Raw genomic sequence first — 16,201 nt, 5'->3', positions numbered from 1 at the left:
AGGAGGTTGGGCCAGATGGGCCACTGGCCTCATCCAGCAGGACCTTCTGGTGTTCTTAAGGGAGGACAGAAGGCAGATCAGGATTAAGGCAGGAACGGTAGCTGAGTGCAGAGTGCCTGCTTCGTGCATGCAAAAGGACCGAGGTTCAATTATGGCATCTCCAGCTCCTGGATTTTTTGAAAAGATCAGGTAGCAGGTGAATGGGAAAGATCTCTGCCTCAGATGTAGGTTTAAATATGCAGGTGATTCCAGTGGACATCTTCTGGAGGTGCATGGAGTAACAGACTATCCTCTGTTAAAAAATAAATTTAATCCATTAATAGACCCATTAAGAAAATATATAATTAGCTGTGCTAAATATGCATTACAGTGGTACCTCTGGTTGCAAATGGGATCTGTTCCGGAGGCCCATTTGCAACATGAATATAATGCAACCCGCAGCGGTGCGTCTGTGCATGCGCAGGTTGCGATTCGCTGCTGCTGCGCATGCGCGAGAGGTGATTTTGCATGTCTGCGCATGCACGAGCAGCGAAACCTGGAAGTAACCCTTTCCGGTACTTCTGGGTCGTCGCAGGACGCAACCTGAAAAAACGTATCATGAAGCAAACGTAACATGAGGTATGACTGTACCCTGAATATTTAATAAAATTATCAACATTTATTTAATTAGAACCAATGGCATGATGCTCAGTTCATCAAAATGCACACACCGGCAACATCATTGTCTGTAAATTCTGAAAATGCACGAAGGGTTTCAGTCCTAATTTGGCAGTGCGTTGATCAACAGTAAATAGTGTGGCTACATATTATGTCAACCTTGAAAGCACTGAATCTTCAAGAATACTCTCAACTTTTTTCTTAACCTCTTAGTCAACATGCCCTCCAGATGTTGCTGCCCCCCCCAACTCTCGTCATTCCAGACAACTGGCCATGTTGCTGTAATCCAAAAAACCGTTTAGCTGTAATTCCTGCATTTGCAACTCTACGATTCTGTGACCCTCTAGAGGCCCACAGTTTCCCCATCCTTGGCTGTCATGAAGTTTTGAGGCAGCAGGCGGTGCTCTTCGCACGGAGGGTGTGCAGCGCTCCAGGGAAGTCGCAGCTGGCTGCCAGGACAGCTGGGAAGGAAGAGCATTTAGAGGAGGGCTGAATAGAAATTTGTGGGCAGGTCTCAGAGAAGGGGGTGATCTCCCCCCTTCCTGCAGCCCTGCCACCTGGGGATCCAGCGTTGGCATCATCTGAGGAAACTAGGAATGCGTAGGGAGTTGTGTCATTAAACCCTGTAACCTGTTTTGAAAGGGAGTCATGTTCTGCGGGCATTTCTGGCTGCCTCTGTATAATAATAATAATAATAATAATAATAATAATAAATTTATTTATATCCCGTCCTCCCCAGCCGAAGCCGGGCTCAGGGCGGCTAACAACAATAAAACAGTACAAAAGTACAGCACAAACAACACTCTAAAATCATTCATTATAAAATTAATTAATTCAAGCCACTGGCAACCATTGGGCCAGAGCTCCGCGAAGATTGCCGAGGGAGGGAGTCAGGCTGTGCCCTGGCCAAAGGCCTGGTGGAACAGCTCTGTCTTGCAGGCCTTGCAGAAAGATGTTAAGTCCCGCAGGGCCCTGGTCTCTTGTGACAGAGTGTTCCACCAGATCGGAGCCACGGCCGAAAAAGCCCTGGCTCTAGTTGAGGCCAGCCTCTCTATGGCCTGGGACCTTCAGGATGCTTTTATTTGAAGACCATAAGTTCCTCTGTGGGACATACCAAGAGAGGCAGTCCCGTAGGTACGAGGGTCCTAGGCCGTATAGGGCTTTAAAGGTTAAAACCAGCACCTTAAACCTGATCCTGTACTCCACCGGGAGCCAGTGCAGCTGGTATAGCACCGGGTGAATGTGATCTCACAGCGAAGACCCCGTAAGGTACAGGACTTCCTTGGGGCGTTGGGGTGTTGGAAAGGGAAAAGGGAGGAAGATCATCTGCTTTGTCTGCAAAAGGTCCTCATCATCTCCAGGAGTCCCTTCTGCTGTCTGTCATGACTCCACATTCACCTTCCTTCCATTGTGTCGTTGGGGTTGGGGTTTTCCAAACACAAGAGCTGTAGTTTGGTCCTTAAAACATGAATCCTTTGAGGTGTAGGACCCTTTTGTTTCACGTGCCCTAGGTAGCTCTTGGACAGAGCTTCAAGGTAGGTCCCTATGACTCCCTTGTTTGTTCCAGAGGTTGGGAAAACCAAGACCACCCAAAGAAGCCATCAGGTCCTTTGGTTGGATTGTTATAAATGAAAATTAATGTTAAAAATTAATAATAATAATAAAAAAGAAGCCATCAAGTGGATGATCTGAAACTCCCAAGCACCGTTTTGGCATTCTGTTCCACTACAAAAGCAAAAACGCAAGGCAATGAACATGTATCTTTATTATGTTAAACTATTTTTGGGTGGAAGTAAAAGGCACCCAAGTAAAAGGGACGCGGGTGGCGCTGTGGGTTAAACCACAGAGCCTAGGACTTGCCGATCAGAAGGTCGGCGGTTTGAATCCGTGCAATGGGGTGAGCTCCCGTTGTTCGGTCCCTGCTCCTGCCAACCTAGCAGTTCGAAAGCAAATCAAATGCAAGTAGATAAATAGGTACCGCTCTAGCGGGAAGGTAAACGGTGTTTCCATACGTTGCTCTGATTCGCCAGAAGTGGCTTAGTCATGCTGGCCACATGACCCGGAAGCTGTACCCTGGCTCCCTCAGCCAGTAAAGCGAGATGAGCGCCACAACCCCAAAGTCGGCCACAACTGGACCTAATGGTCAGGAGTCCCTTTACCTTTAAAAGGCACCCATTGTTACCTAAATAACCATAAGCTTGAAGGAAGAAAGGGGTGGGACCCAAAAATTATCATGCTTCTCCCTTATAGAAGCCTCAGTGGGGGCTGACTCTTAGTAAATTGGCTGCGTACAGCACATGTCTTCCTTCAAAAGACTCCTGGGAACTGTAGTCCGTTAAGGGTGTCAGGAATTGTAGCTCTTTGAAGGGTAAACTACAGTTCCCAGGATGATTTGGGCGAAGTTGTGTGCTTTAAACGACCTTTTGACATATGGTGTATATGCACTGGAGTCTCTCTATGAACTCTGTCTTACAAGGAAGACCTGCAACAAAGTGTTGCAGTGTGGAGTCCTGTTCAGGGTGCAAGCCAGCCATGCCCCTTTCAAGATGCTCCATTCCACACCCTGTTATTCATTTCTCTGGAAATTCTCACTTATCAGCATTCTTCTTGTCACTGTGGAATGTTGCTGTGATAAAGCAATAAGGAGGATTTCGGAAACAGAGTGCAAAGCAAACCACTTGCAAAGCACGGGGTGGAAACTTTAATCTGAGACAATCTTCAGGCTGGAGTTGTGGAAAGAACTCTACGTGGAACAAGCAAGACTTAGATAGAGCAGGAACTTTTAGACTCTGGACTTGGTGGTTCCACAATTATTATTTCTGCATTACATTTATATATCACCCCCAGCCCCCCAACATATTTAAAAGGCCATAGATTGTTTAACTGCCCATGGCCTGGGTGAAGAGGCATCTAAAGACACGTAATGAAAACACCAGAGGAGCCCCACCTGGAGAGAGCATTCCACCACTGGGGAGCCACCACAGAAAAGTCCCATACTTGTGTTGCCACCCTCTGGACCTCTTGGAGGAGGCACACAAAGAACGGCCTCAGAGGATGAGCTCAGGGTCAGGGTCCAGGTTAGGTCACACAGTTAGTTTAAAGCTTTATAGGCCATTTAAGGCTTTACTTACATCACCTTTACAAGAGGAGCGTTATTTCCCCTAACTTTAATATTCAGTAAACCATCTCCCCAGAGTTGGGGGGCCATCCTGCTCTTTCTGGAGTCCTGGAGCCAGCGTGGTGTAGTGGTTAAGAGTGGTAGACTCGTAATCTGGTGAACCGGGTTTGCGTCTCCGCTCCTCCACATGCAGCTGCTGGGTGACCTTGGGCCAGTCACACTTCTCTGAAGTCTCTCAGCCCCACTCACCTCCCAGAGTGTTTGTTGTGGGGGAGGAAGGGAAAAGGAGAATGTTAGCCGCTTTGAGACTCCTTCGGGTAGTGATAAAGCGGGATATCAAATCCAAACTCTTCTTCTTCTCTTCTTCTCCACAACTTCCTGCCCCGATAGCACAACCATCATCCTTCTGATGCTGTTTTTCTTGACCTTCATACTCTGTAAGCTGCTTTAATCAGCTGGTAGAAAACACACCCTCCAAAAGTCCTGATTTTCCAGGGATGCTCACGGAATTACAGAAGCTGTCCCAGTTTCTGATCTGATCTCAGAATGTCCCACTTTTCCTTTTTCCTCCCCTCCACATCTCAGAGAACAATGAAAAGTATTGTGTGTATAGAGGTGAAAAAATGGGGTTCTGTTTCTACAAGAAAAATAATGCATACCATCCTACATTTCTCTGGTTGAAAATAGGGATACCCCATTCCATAATGATAATTTTACTATTTATACCCCACACATCTTACTGGGTTGCCCCAGCCACTCTGGTCGGCTTCCAACATACATAGCAAACATAATAAAACATTAATTTTTTTTTTAAACTTCCCTATACAAGATTGCTTTCAGGTGGCTCAGAGGTTAGATATCTCCACACCCTCCAACATTTATCAAATGAAAAAAGGATTGTCCTAAGGAAAAGCAGGACATTCCTGAATCAAATCAGAAACCGACATGGCTTCTCTAAATCAGGGACATCTCTGGAAAATAGGGACACTTGGAGGGTCTGAAAATACCTGCACCAAATGAGGGAAATGAAGTCGGCTTTCGAAGCCCTTCCTATAGTTTTGAAGAAAAAGCTCATCAATACGCTTTAAATTATTAAATTGCAATGCTTCTGCAACCAGCCATTTTTTAGGAAGTGTTAATGGAGAAATCTGAGGGCTCCCTTAGACAAAAAACAAGGACACCAGCCAGGAATACCAGAGCAAAACAGCAGCCAGTAGGTTTGGTCTTTATTGAAGACTGTCGCGACAGGACTCCCACCTGCCACAAGGTGGAACAAGATGGAAGCCTGGGGGGGGGGGGAAACAACCTAAACTTTTATTAGCTGCTAATCCCCATGTTACACCCCCCCAAACTACATCACTCATGCATAATGGTTACATCATGAAGGGAGGTCTGGTGGCAGTAATCTGAGCATCCTGGACCCTGCCCCATGGTTCCCCTTGCCTTTCCGCCAAACACCCATGGAGTGCAACAAAAAAGATATTTACATTTCCCTGTTTCCCAGTCAAGTTAATCACACCCTTTTGTCTTCATCTGGGTTTGTTATTTCTGGAATGGCTACCTGTCCGGCACTCAGGTATCAAGATGCCAGGAATTATCACTCAGGCAGAGGGGCTGCTGAGTAGCTGAGCTCACATGGCTATATGAATTTCTGAAGTTTTCCCAGTGAGCCAGTACATAGATACATTTATCAGTGAATTCTTACATTTGATATCGTGCAGCAAGGGCCCTTTGAATAGATGGGAAGAAACTGTGATGAAGTGTTTTGTGGGGACAAATCACAAAAGTGATTGTGCTGGTTTTGGTAGTGGGTTGCATGTGCATGATATCTGCTGGAGGGGCAACCCCCCCTAACCTATACATAAATTCCTGCAACAGTTGCATGGGGAATGTTTATTCCTTTATTGTAAATGGAGCCTGACACTGTTGACTCAGAAGTAAGTCCCACTGTATTGAATGAAGCTGACTCCCAGGTAAGCCTTACACTGCAGTCCTGATGAGGAGGAGGAAGAGAAAGAGAAAGAGGATTTGCCAAATGCAGCCACATTCTCAACACATTTTTGGCCCTGAGCTTTTCTGGAGAAAGTCAGCAAGTTCGTAAATGTGTAGTAAGGCCATGAAGACAAACCATGAAGCAGGAGAGTGTGTTAGGTGCACTATAACTCGCTCTACGTGGGGCTGCCCTTGAGACTGACCCAGAAACTCCAGCGGGTGCAGAATGCTGCGACGAGACTCTTTACGGGGTCCTCGCTGCAAGATGACATTCACCCAGTGCTATACCAGCTGCACTGGCTCCTGGTGGGGTACAGGATCAGGTTTAAGGTGCTGGTTTTAACCTTCAAAGCCCTATACGGCCTAGGACCCTTGTACGTACGGGACCGCCTCTCCTGGTATGTCCCACAGAGGAACTTACGGTCTTCAAATAAAAACATCCTGAAGGTCCCAGGCCACAGAGAGGTTAGGCTGGCCTCAACCAGAGCCAGGGCTTTCTCGGCTGTGGCTCCGATGTGGTGGAACGCTCTGTCACAAGAGACTAGGGCTCTGCGGGACTTGACATCTTTCCGCAGGGCCTGCAAGACAGAGCTGTTCCACCAGGCCTTTGGTCAGGGCACAGCCTGACTCCCTCCTCTGGCAATCTTCACAGAACTTTAGCCTAATGGTTGCCATCAATTTGAGTTGAATTAATTTTAATGGAATGATTTTAGAATGTTGTATTATTTTATTGTTCTTAGCCGCCCTGAGCCCAGCTTCGGCTGGGGAGGGCGGGATATAAATAATAATAATAATAATAATAATAATAATAATAAGGCATAGTTTTAGGTGTAGAGGCAAGAGGGGGAGCTGTTTATTTGTGCTGGTGTTGCAAAGGGCAATGCATAATGAAGTAATTCTCTCGGTCTCCGCCCAGTGGAACTGCAAGTGGCGATCATAATTTATATGATGTAGTTAACTGGAAACAGAATACGGTACATGATGTTTTGTTTTAATAGGAACCCTTAGTAGTTTCCTTTCTGAAGCCTTCACCACAGATCCATAAATTTTTAAAGCAGCTTAAAATTCTTAGGAAAATATGGGAAACTGCTGTGGGTGTGTATAGTTACAATGTTTTTAAAGGGAAAGGTGGGGAACTGGTGCCCCCCCCCCAATGTTGAGAGCCGACAGGAGTGCCTTGTGCCTGAGGAAACCCAGGCCAGCTCTGTAAACCTGCTTTGAAAGCTAGAGCTCAAAATGGAACAAGAAAGGTGAACATATACGTTATTTGCGGTAATGTAGGGACACGGGTGGCGCTGTGGGTTAAAGCCTCAGCGCCTAGGATTTGCCGATCGCATGGTCGGTGGTTTGAATCCCCGCGGCGGGGTGAGCTCCCATCGTTCGGTCCCAGCGCCTGCCAACCTAGCAGTTCCAAAGCACCCTTAAGTGCAAGTAGATAAATAGGGATCGCTTTATAGCGGGAAGGTAAACGGCGTTCCGTGTGCTGAGCTGGCTCGCCAGATGCAGCTTGTCACGCTGGCCACGTGACCCGGAAGTGTCTGCGGACAGCGCTGGCTCCCGGCCTATAGAGTGAGATGAGCACACAACCCTAGAGTCTGGCAAGACTGGCCCGTACGGGCAGGGGGACCTTTACCTTTACCTATTCAATTTTAGCTCACTTTCTCCTAATTTATGCACATTCATAAACATTGGTTGGAGAACTGCATTGCAAAATTTGGATAAATTAACATTTTGGATCAGAGCTGTGGGTTGGTTTGCATATTGTTTCTAAAAGAGCAGCTTTGATAGATTTGCCTTTACCTGGGCCGGGGACTGAAACAAATTTCTCCTGCTTCCGTAGACAAAAAGCTCCAGATATTTCACTCTAGTGCCTCTCTTTATCTCATTGAATGCAATTAGTGGGAAGGACAAATACATTTTGTAATCTCAGAGAACAGGTTATGAGCTAGCAGTTTCCATCACACACAATTACCTATTTTCCCACTTGAAAAACAGGTGGGCCCTGTCTAAGATGCTATATTTGATGTCAGCATCTTTCCATGTTATGCCTCCGCTTGCATTTTTTCATCCATGCCTGTAGCCCGTTAACTGGAATCTTCTCGGTGGGAAATGCCATGGAAGGGCGCGTCCAGCCACAAACTCAGTGGTATCACAAGAGGTTGGTGGACCTTTTGTACACCAATTCCTGTACGCAAGAAACTTTGGAGGTTATTTCCTGTGCAATGACCTGCAGGAGAGAAGTGCAGTGCAATTGCTGACCAATGGTGTGTGTGGAACTAACCATCATACATTAAAAGTGGATTATCTGAAAGCAATTTTGCTGGAAGAGGAAAAGCTCTCAGAGACAATCCAAAAGTCGGTCATCGCTTGCAAAATAATTTTGGTGAAACTTAAAGGTAGGCTTCCTTACAGCACAATCCTTCAGTGAATGTGTTGAAAATCCTTAGTAGGCCACCCATCTCATCCATTGCCCTACTGGCTTATTGTCCTGGAGGCAGGGTTCTTGTGTCCTTATTTCTCTTAATCTCCTCACCAGCACCTCTGGTGGTGGTGGTGGTGGTGGTGGTGGTTGTCGTTGTTGTTGTTATTATTATTATTATTTTATTATTTATACCCTGCTCATCTGGCTGGGTTTCTCCAGCCACTCTGGGCAGCTTCCAACAGAATATTAAATACAATGGTTCATCAAATATTAAAAGCTTCCCTAAACACCAACGGGCACAACTCCAGAATGGGTGCAGCTTATGAGCACCTTGGGTGAATGTGGGGACTTAGGACCCTGTGGAAACCCGCCCCCCCCCCCATTTCTCTCCCCCCCCCCCCCGCAATTGCTGGTGGAGCAGCAATGGCGGACGAGATTTCCACAACAACAAGACCTCTGGGGGCCTCCATCCTGTGGTCAGCAACATCTACAGAATGGCAGAGAGTGCCTTCCAGACCAAGGGCCACATTTCCTTCTGGCAACCACACGATCCTGGTGGGCGTGGGCAGGGCAACAAATGGAAACACAGTGATACCTCGGTTTAAGAACAGTCCAGTTTAAGAATGATTTGGTTTACAAACTCTGCAAAACCGGAAATAGTGTCTTGGTTGAGAACTTTACCTTGGTCTAAGAACAGAATCCAAATGGAATCCTCTTTTGTCTGTAGACTGGCTGCTACACCCACCCACAAACACCCCTTTATTTTCACTCTATCCTTTTTGATCATGTGAGCACTTAAAAAAGGATGCTGTGATTACTAAGAGCCAGCATGGGTTTCTCAAAAACATGTCATACCAGACAAATCTCATTGCTTTTTTTTTGGTTTGTTTTGTTTTTGAGTTACAAGCTTGGTGGATCAAGGGAATGATGTAGAAACAGTGTATGTCAGTTTCAGTAAAGCTTTTGACCAAGTTCCCCATGATATTCTTCCGAGGAAGCTGGTAAAATGTGGACCTGACAAGGTACTTGTTGGGTAAGGTTACCAGACGCCCCCGTTTCCTGGGGACAGTCCCCGGATTTACAAATCAGTCCCCTGACAAAATCCATTGCAGTTGAAAAGTGTCCCCGGGTTCATTGAAAAATATCTGGTAACCTTATTGTTGGGTGGATTTGTAGCTGGTTTGACTGACCCAAAGAGCGCCCCATAATGGCTCCTCATTATCCTGGGGAAAAGTGACAAGTAGAGTGCTTCAGGGTTCTGTCCTGGGCCTGTTGCTGTTCAACATCTACAAATGAAGGAATCAAGGAGATGCTCATCCAATTTGCAGGTGACACTGGAAGAACAACATGCACAAATATAAGATGGGGGGCACCTGGCTTTCCAGAAGTACATGTGAAAAGGATCTAGGGGTCTTAAAAAGGTAAAGGGACCCCTGACCATTAGGTCCAGTCATGGCCGACTCTGGGGTTGCGGCGCTCATCTCGCTTTATTGGCCAAGGGAGCCGGCGTACAGCTTCCGGGTCATGTGGCCAGCATGACTAAGCTGCTTCTGGCGAACCAGAGCAGCACACGGAAACACTGTTTACCTTCCCGCCGGAGTGGTACCTATTTATCTACTTGCACTTTGATGTGCTTTTGTTATGTACTGAGTTGAATAGGATCGAAACTGCAGCAGTCTGATTGGTCCTAGAACAATAGGATCCAAATCGCAGCAGTCTGATTGGTCCTAGAACAATAGGATTCAGAATGCATCAGTCTGATTGGTCCTAGAACAATGCAGCAGTCTGATTGGTTGGCAGGAACCACCCAATCATGCTCCAGATATAAGTGAATCCACAACCTGATTGGCTTACAGTAGAATTCCAGAATTAGCCAATCATGTGCAGCCCATTGTGTAAATAATGTATATAAAGCAGATACTTTGAGGGGACATTCATTCATTCCTCCTCACCACTATGAGCTGAATAAAGAGCATGAAATCACCTTGCGACTCTGAGTATATTTCACTGGCGACAAAGGTGGGATCCCGCTGAGCTGACTGCCACACACCGCACCGCAGCACCGCCACCTGCCGCACCGCTGCCTCGCACCATGTATCCAGGCTTCAGCTCCGGGACACAAGGAACTCAGAATGGCAACCAACAGCAGCTTCTCGCCGTTCAACCCAGCATCTGGAGACTGGGAAGCGTACGCCTCTCGTTTCACCTTCCTCCTAGAAGCCAAAGGGGTCACCGATGAAGAAGACGCCAAGAAGAGGGCAATATTCTTCAGCGTCTGCGGAGAGGAGACGTTTGAAATCGCCCGGGCTCTCCTTGCGCCTGAAGACGTCGCTACAGTTCCATACAAAACAATAATGGAACAGCTGAAGGGGCACTTTTCGCCACAGCCCTCAGTGGTGGCTCATCGAAATGCCTTCTACGCAAAGCGGCAAGCCCCTGGGGAAACCATAACTGGGTTTGTGACCTCTCTCCGCCAAGCCGCCCGGTTCTGCAACTTCTCAGAGCTGGAGAACATGCTTCGTGACCGCCTCGTCGGTGGCCTGAGGGATGAGAAGCTGCAACGACGCCTCTACGCTAAGAAGAACCTAACGTTCCAGGTCGCTCTGGAGGAGGCCCTGGCAACGGAAGCTGCTGAGAAGTCGACGCAAGAGGCACGGCCGAGCCAGCCGTCCCAACCAAGGGTCCACCACGAAGACCTCACCGACGACTCAGGATCCAACAGGGAGGAGGTGCACCGAGTACAGCAGCGCACTCAAGCAGCCCACATACCACAGCTGCCTCGACGAGAAGGAGGGAACTGCGCAAGCTGTGGAGAAAGTCACGAGAGGAGGACCTGCCGTTTCCGCAACGCAGAGTGCAGGCAGTGCAGAAAATTGGGACACATCGCCCGGGTGTGTCGGGCTCGGCCCACCCGACGCCAGGCATCAGATGACCAATCCAAGAGCCCCAGGTCCCGGGGCCCAACGCACCAAGGCAACTCAACGGAGCTCACGGACTTCCAGGTATACCAGTTGCCCCACCCCAACGTAGAGAAAATTTATGTAGAGGTACAGATAGAGGGGGCCCCATGCCGCATGGAGCTTGACACGGGTTCAAATCTATCCATAATCTCGGCAAGGACCTTAAGGAAACTGTGTCCTACTGGGGGTCCCAAACTCAGGCCGGCCCCATTCACCCTCCGGGACTTCCAGAAACGTAAGGTCCCCACAATGGGGGTGGGGACCTTCAGGGTGCAATACCGAGGGCGGACACGGCAACTGGACTTGCTTGTGGTCAAGGGCCCCTACATTAGCTTACTGGGATTGGCATGGTTTGGAGCACTGGGGCTAGCCGTCACCGGGGTGAACAACACTAGCTTACAAGTGGACGTGGACGCCATATGCAAGGAATTTCCGGGGGTTTTTGATGGGAAATTGGGACAGTATACGGGCCCCCCCATTGCTCTACAGCTTGACCCCGCAGTACGACCAGTCAGGCTCAAGGCCCGCCGGGTCCCGTTCGCCCTGAAACCCCGTATAGACGAGGAACTGGACCGGCTCGTGGAGCAAGGAGTGCTGGAGCCGGTGCCTAATGCCCCCTGGGAAACCCCAATCGTCACACCCGTCAAGCCTAATGGTTCGGTCCACATCTGCGCAGACTACAAATGTACCATAAACAAGGCCCTCACGGCCCGTGCATACCCAGTGCCAGTGGTCAGCCATGTCCTTGCCACCCTGGCTGGGTCGAAAATTTTTGGCAAGCTGGACTTGGCCCAAGCATATCAACAGCTACCAGTAGATGAGGCCACAGCAGAGGCACAGACGATTGTGACGCACAGAGGAGCGTTCAGGGTAAAGCGGCTGCAATTCGGCGTCAGCGTGGCACCAGGCATATTCCAGAACCTAATGGACTCTCTCCTTAAAGGAATTCCTGGCGTCACCCCCTTCTTCGATGATGTGTTGATTGCCGGGCCCACACCAGAGGAGTTTGAGGACCGCCTCCGCACCGTTCTGCACCGTTTCCAGACGGCGGGTCTCAAGGTGAAGCGGGAAAAATGTCTAGCAGGAGTGCCTCAGGTGGACTTTCTGGGATTTATGGTGGACGCAGAAGGGGTCCACCCGACTGGGGACAAGGTACGGGCCATTTGTGATGCCCTAGCGCCCAAGAACAAGACTGAACTTCAGGCCTTCTTGGGACTATTGAACTTTTACCATTCCTTCCTTCCCCACAAAGCGGCGGTAGCAGAGCCCCTACACAGACTTCTGGACAAGCGGGCCCCTTGGGTGTGGGGCCAGCGCCAGGAGGCTGCATTCCAGGCAGTCAAGGACTTGCTTGTCTCAAACTCGGTCTTGGCACACTTCGACGAGAGGCTGCCGGTGGTGCTAGCATGCGACGCCTCACCCTATGGCATTGGCGCTGTCCTGGGACACCAACTCCCGGATGGAAGAGAGGTACCAGTAGCATACTTTTCCCAGACACTCAGCGCAACCGAACAGAACTACTCACAAATAGACAAGGAGGGGCTGGCAATTGTGAAGGGAGTAAAAAAATTCCATGATTTCTTGTACGGGCGGCCCTTCACCGTGGTGACTGACCACAAGCCATTGCTTGGCTTGTTTGCCCCCGAAAAGCAGACCCCCCCAAGTGCTGTCTCCTCGTGTCCTCAGGTGGTCAATTTTCCTTGCCAGCTACCAGTATGCACTGATTCACTGACCTGGGAAGGCGATGGGCCATGCGGACGCCCTCAGCAGGCTACCACTACCGGAAAGAGGCCCCGACCCAGCACCTGCACAAGAGGTTATGAGCCTGGAGCTGCTTCCCGACCGCCCCATTCAGGCACAAGAAGTTGCACACCATTCCAAGAAAGACAGGGTCATCTCCCGGGTCCTGGACTGGGTGTGGAGGGGATGGCCCAGCAACAGCCCTGGGCCAGAATTCGCTGGCTACACAACCCGCAAACATGAACTGTCGGCCCACAAGGGGTGCCTGTTATGGGGAAGCAGGGTCGTTGTTCCCCAGCCCCTCTGCAAAAGGGTCCTCACAGCCCTACACGAGACACACCCAGGGGTAGTAAGAATGAAGGCCCTGGCCAGGAGTTATGTGTGGTGGCCGGGGATCGACGGAGAGATAGAGGCCTGGGTCAAACACTGCCAGGCCTGCCAAGAATCCCGCCCAGATCCCCCAAGGGCCCCAGTCCAGTCCTGGGAGTCCGCCCGAGCACCATGGTCACGCCTGCATGTGGACTTCGCTGGCCCCTTTCAGGGGAAAACATTCTTCATAGTGGTGGACTCCTACACCAAATGGCTGGAAGTCGCACTGGTACCGTCCACTTCTACATCCGCAGCCATCCGGGTACTACGCAGGCTGTTTGCAACCCACGGGCTCCCTGACACTCTCGTCTCAGACAACGGGACTGCATTCACGTCAGGAGAATTCCAAACCTTCACAGCACAGAACGCCATCCGCCACATCCGTTTGGCGCCATTCCACCCTGCCACCAATGGCCAAGCAGAACGCATGGTGCGGACCACCAAGGACACCCTTCGCCGCATGACGCAAGGGGATTGGGAGTACCGCCTTGCCACATTCCTCCTAGCACAGCACAGCACCCCCAGCTCAACGACTGGCCGGAGCCCCGCTGAACTACTAATGGGTCGGCGCCTTGCAATCAGATTGGACCGCCTTCACCCCGATAGAGCTCAGGATGAGGTAGTGGTGGGGGAAGGCAGGAACCCCCGGACCTTCGAGGCCCAGGACCCAGTGTACGCAAAGAATTTTGGGGCAGGCCCAGCATGGGTACCCGCCACAGTCACCAGGGTCACTGGCCCCGTGTCATACGAGGTGCTAACGGATGGGGGGCAATGCTGGCGCCGCCACTGCGACCAGATACAGCGACGATTCCCGGGAGAAAACCAGGAGGAGGAAAGGTCAGAGGAGTCCCAAGGGAACAGAGCGGCAGTGAGGCCCATAGAGCAGGAGGGGCCAGCAGGAGAGGCAGAATCAGTAAATACAGAGAGGACCCGCGAGGCCGAAAGGACACCGGAACCAGAACCACGACTGAGCGAGCCGGTTGCGCCAGACCAAACAGGCCCATCACAGCCAGCATCCTTGGAACACAAGCCAGAACCTGAACCCCGGACCAGGGAACACCACAGGCCGCAACGCACACGTAGGCCGCCGGCGTACCTCGAGGACTATGAATGCGACCTCCCGGGCAGGACTGGAACTTAGAGGGGAGGGGTGTTATGTACTGAGTTGAATAGGATCGAAACTGCAGCAGTCTGATTGGTCCTAGAACAATAGGATCCAAATCGCAGCAGTCTGATTGGTCCTAGAACAATAGGATTCAGAATGCATCTGTCTGATTGGTCCTAGAACAATGCAGCAGTCTGATTGGTTGGCAGGAACCACCCAATCATGCTCCAGATATAAGTGAATCCACAACCTGATTGGCTTACAGTAGAATTCCAGAATTAGCCAATCATGTGCAGCCCATTGTGTAAATAATGTATATAAAGCAGATACTTTGAGGGGACATTCATTCATTCCTCCTCACCACTATGAGCTGAATAAAGAGCATGAAATCACCTTGCGACTCTGAGTATATTTCAGCTTTCGACCAGCTAGGTTGGCAGGAGCAGGGACCGAGCAACGGGAGCTCACTCCGCCGTGGGGATTTGAACCGCTGACCTTCTGATCAGCAAGTCCTAGGCTCTGTGGTTTAACCCACAGCGCCACCCGCGTCCCTCTTCTAGGGGTCTTAGTGGACCACAAAAAGAAGGAAAAAGCTTCCCAATACAGGAGTTTCAGGATAAATTCCCATGTAGAAGCATTTCTTTTTTATATAAATACTTTTTATTAGTTTTCAATTACAAAAATCCAAGATATGCCTTATTACATCACTACCAAATTACAATGCCTGTGCTGAAGCATTTCTAATTCCTATGCAACGCAACCACCGAACAAGACCCGTTGGCATATGAGGGGGAAGCAGGAGAGAAGAGGTTTCCGACTCTTGCCCATCTTTGCTCCATTTTTCTGCTGAAACTTATTCCCTCAAATAAGCCATATTGTTTGCTGCAAACATATTGTTTGCTGCAGGGAAAAAGCAGCTGGATGGTGGTGGTGGGGAAACTGAGTGTAAAGAGCTGACGTGCCCTTGGATCGTTGCCTCAAGAGCAGGCAGGTTGCTTCCTCTCCTGATCTTAGCTCTAAAACACTCGGCACTGAGGTCTGGGTTGCATACACGCCATACCCTTAAAACACATTGCTTCCCCCACAAAAAACCCCAGGAACTGTACTGCGCTCCTCAGAGAGTTACATTTCCCAGCAACCTTAAACTACATTTCCCAGGATTCTTTGGGGGGAGCCATGTGCTCTAAAGGTATTCTGTGTCCTAAGGCAATAAAAGGCTCTGCCATTTTGTGCTCATTTCCTTGGGATGCAGGCAGCTCCGTGGGACTCAGTTTTGAGCAAGGATTTGAGCACCCAGTCTCTCTCTCTCTCTCTCTCTCTCTCTCTCTCTCTCTCTCTCTCCATTTTTCCAAGGGAGGAAGCCGTAGCTAATTTTTAACCGGCTCACTAAATGCAGAAGTTCAGATTATAGTGGCATCTCCCAAGAACAGAATTGCTAAATGTGTGGCAGTTTCAGAAATTTCAGAGGGAGTTACGTTGAAACAGACATGTGCATAAAAATTCCTTATTGTCTAATATTTACACAAGATGCACGGAAGTTTTGTTATTGCTGCACCGTCTTAATTATGTAAGGTGCAAAGCACCTTTTCCCGCCTGAGGGCCACTTTCTCTTCCAGGGGCCACATGGGCAGGGCCAGAGATGAAAGTGGGTGGGGCAACAATCGCCAAAGTTACCTTTGCACAGGAGGCTGATTTCCACACCTGTTCCTCCTCATTCCAGGTGAGCAGAAAACCATTTGTCAGAGTTCAAGGAGGAGGAATCCCAGCCGGGCAAAACACTCGAGAAGGGTGCAAAGGGTGGCATAGGTGGCAGGAGCAGGGCAAGGTGTGGCCTGATG

General features: G+C 49.6%; 1 protein-coding gene across 1 annotated transcript in view; it reads left to right on the top strand.

Moving 5' to 3' along the window:
• Positions 1-16,201, top strand: part of LOC310657815 (uncharacterized protein) — a 437,520-nt gene that overhangs the window by 170,779 nt on the left and 250,540 nt on the right. The window lies entirely within an intron of this gene.

Source organism: Podarcis tiliguerta (genome assembly GCF_965153285.1).
Source record: "Podarcis tiliguerta genome assembly, chromosome: 9".
Lineage (NCBI taxonomy): Eukaryota > Metazoa > Chordata > Lepidosauria > Squamata > Lacertidae > Podarcis > Podarcis tiliguerta.
Note: the sequence above shows the minus strand (reverse complement) of the source record. Positions and strands in the feature narration are given on the sequence as shown.